Source organism: Hemicordylus capensis, chromosome 2, assembly GCF_027244095.1.
Source record: "Hemicordylus capensis ecotype Gifberg chromosome 2, rHemCap1.1.pri, whole genome shotgun sequence".
In the NCBI taxonomy this organism is placed as follows: domain Eukaryota; kingdom Metazoa; phylum Chordata; class Lepidosauria; order Squamata; family Cordylidae; genus Hemicordylus; species Hemicordylus capensis.
The window spans coordinates 140956671-140960114 of NC_069658.1; the positions used below are offsets into that span (position 1 = coordinate 140956671).

The 3444-nt window shown below is 46.1% G+C and overlaps 1 pseudogene; it reads left to right on the forward strand.

Annotated features, from left to right (window-relative positions):
- The first annotated feature begins 2389 nt into the window (after positions 1-2389).
- LOC128346981 (40S ribosomal protein S26-like) lies at positions 2390-2789 on the forward strand (annotated as a pseudogene).
- The last annotated feature ends 655 nt before the right edge of the window (positions 2790-3444 follow it).

A 3444-nucleotide genomic window follows, 5' to 3' on the forward strand; every position in this document is an offset into this window, starting at 1 on the left:
TCTGAAGGCATAATTACACACCTGGGTAGTGTACATGGCTATGAGCAAGTACAGTAGCAAGCATTCTTGGGGCAGAAATAGATGTCCAGTGAACGTCCTGCGTTTTGCCCCTCTGGCCATGCAAAGCAGGAGTGGAGCGCAGCATCATTTATTATTATTATTATTATTATTATTATTATTATTAATTTGATTTCTATACCGCCCTTCCAAAAATGGCTCAGGGCGATGTACATAGAGAATTAATAAATAAATAATCTAAGTGTGAAGGGCATCTGCAAGGTAGAAGTGGTAGGTGCTTGATCCTTCCCTGCCTGCTCTTTTCCCTGCACACTGGCTCCGAGTCCAGGTCCCAGTAAACTGAGGAACAGAGGCTGGGGGTAAGAGCTACAGAGAGAAAGCCATGGCAGGGGAGAGCACCTTCTTTCCTGCCAGCAGTAAGTTCCCCACTTACCCACACACACTGCACATTGGAGGCAAGCACAGGATTGGAAATCTCATGTGTGCAACGGGATGTCTAGTTTGAACCTCGGCCTCACTTCTGGCCCCGGCCCAGCCCCTTGAAGGGAGAGAGGACGCCTTGTCTCTCCTAGCTTTGGAAGAAAAAGAAGGCTATCCAATGTATGCTGCACTTCACTCACTGGCACTGCTATAAAATGATCTCACTGCTGCTTTCTAGCAACCCTGCTCCTAAATTCAAAAGCAATCTCTTTTTATGAGCCTCTGGTGCCAGATATCTTTGTCATGTCAGAGTGCATGTTTGCACTGGTTGTTATTTTGATTGATTTTTAATGCTTAGCCATTTTGCTTTTTATTCACCACCAGCACTGCAGTCCTATGTCATGGACAATGGATAAGTGTACTACGCAAAAGAGCAACAGAGCTGATTTCCTTTCTGCCCCCAAACTCAGGAAGTCTCACCTATCGAAGAAGGAGTGTCAGCTCAATGTTTTTCTTGCACCTTCTGTCCAAAGACTTTTGCTGTGCCTCTCAACATTTCTTGATGGTGCAGGTGTGTTCACTACATTGTGTGTGCAAACTCAACTCTGTGTGGTGTGTGTGTAAGAGAGAGAGAGAGAGAATGAATATAGTCATTAAAGTAGATGTGAGGAGACATTTTAATGCAATCTTTATTTTTGTAACAAATAAAATGTCCACATTGGCTCCGGCATCAGGGCCACTTGATATATTGCAGCAGCCATATGGATGCTACCAATAAAGGTTTTCTCAGCATGGCTGCTCCCAGTCGGTGGCTGCACCAGATATTGTGGAGTACAGATGATGCAAAGTCCTTTGAGGAGGCACACTTTAGATTTCTAAAACAGGTTAGATTTCTAAAACAGAAACTTTAACATTCCCATCCAAAACATATTCCCTCTGAAGTCACTCCTATTGGTCTTGATAACAGTTCGTTTTCAAGTAAGTGTGCTTAGGAAACCATAAAGATATCAGTACCCTCTACTTCATTTTTGGTGCCTGAGCAGGAATAGTAGGAACAGCTTTAAGTCTCTTAATTCGCACTGAACTGAGTCAGCCTAGCATATTCATCGGAGATGACTAGATTTACAACGTAATTGTCACCGCCCATGCATTTGTAATAATTTAGGATTGCAGCCTTATTAGAATTTCCATGTTATGATCCAGCAATAGATCTAAGGGGACAAGTGCGGGGTCAGCTTCATGTCTGGGAAGTGCTTGCCCTCCCCCACCACCACCACCACTTTGGCTCCACTTATGCTCCCAACATCCCAGCTAGTTATTTCTTCATAAGCTCCCCAACTTATCTCCACCTCAGGAACCGGCTCTGGGATGAATTAAACATTGTCTGAACCTATTGGCTTACATTCTGTGCAACGATCCATCGATCCAAGGGAACAGCACTCAAGCAGCTTCTGCACCGTTCTACAGCCCACCTGCTCACTGCTTCCGAAGGTGGGGAGGCTCCAGGCCTGCTTCGGAGCACGTCGTCATAGTGGTCCTTGCATGGAGCCTCCCCGCCTTTGGAAGCAGTGAGCAGGTGGGCTGTGGAGTGGAAGGAAGGCAGGCACTGCTCCTTCAGATCTATGGGCTGTGGTGGAGAATGTAAGCCACTGTCATTCCATTCAGCCTTTCACATTCCAGGATCCTGCTCCTCAGGTCGACAGCGACTGGCCAGACGCCGTTAAAGAAAAAAATGGCTGACTTCTATTGTAAAAGTCACATGTCTCGGATTTCCCGTTTTCCTTGCCAGCAGTATTAATGGCTGAATGTACTTTACCGTGTTAGGCTGCAAGCACTAGGCCAATGAAGAATGTAAAAGGGCCACTTTTTCTGGCCTGGGATTTTCACTAGGCCTCTGAGCAGTGTGCTATCTTGCTTTCCAATTATGTTTAGCTCTTTTGCCTATTCGGTGCCGACATGACCAAGAAGAGAAGGAACAATGGCCGTGCCAAGAAGGGCCGGGGCCACGTCCAGTCTATCCGCTGCACTAACTGTGCCCGCTGTGTCCCCAGAGAAAAGGCTATTAAGAGGTTTGTCATCCGAAACACTGTAGAAGCAGCTGCAGTCCGAGATGTCTCAGAAGCAAGTGACTTTGACTCATATGTGCTGCCCAGGCTCTATGGGAAGTTTCACTCTTGTGTCAGCTGTGCCATTCTGCCATTCACAGCAAGGTGATGAAGAACCGCTCCCGTGAAGCCCGGAAGGACCGTACCCCTCCACCTCGGTTCAGGCCTGCTGGTGCTGCACCGAGACCACCCCCCAAGCCTATGTAAAGTGATGGTTTGAGTGATGTCAGTTTTTAATATTGACTCAATAAAATTCACTTATATTTAAAACACGCTTAAATACTTCAAACTGCGTAAGGTAACATAACATAACATTATTTCAATAACTGTTGATATATTACATTATCTTGGATGCCCAGTTTGTACCCACGACAGTCTGTGGATCATTTAATGCGCATCCACTTCTTCTGCCCCTCACCCCTTCTCAGTCCCTGCGTCTTAGTTATTAGCATGCTGCGGAGCACTCTCAAAACTGCTGAGTCATCAGATGTCAGTTTCTAATATTGAAACAAATCAATTGAGTGCAGCAGCGTACATTTCTGCCCTTTTATGTCACATCCCAGAGGTTAATGCTGTTGCTACTTGCAGAGTGTATTACATTATTGTGCCTGCCTCTTCACGGCTGCTGCTATTTTTGGACACCAGGCTCACGATATTACAGAACTTGCCCTGCTGTTGAATTACAGCACTATAAGTTGCTAGCTACAAATACGTGCCTCTGTGTGTGTGCTCAGACAAAACCAAGACCAAAAAACACCTCTAAATGAAGCACGGTGCTCTGCAATGTCAAACAGCCAGACGATGCTATGTGTGCTTTGGAAGAGCAGATGCAGGAGGCCTTCTGGGCTGACACAATGTAGGCAGCAGGAGACAGAGACACTTGGTGAGGGATGCTCTAGAG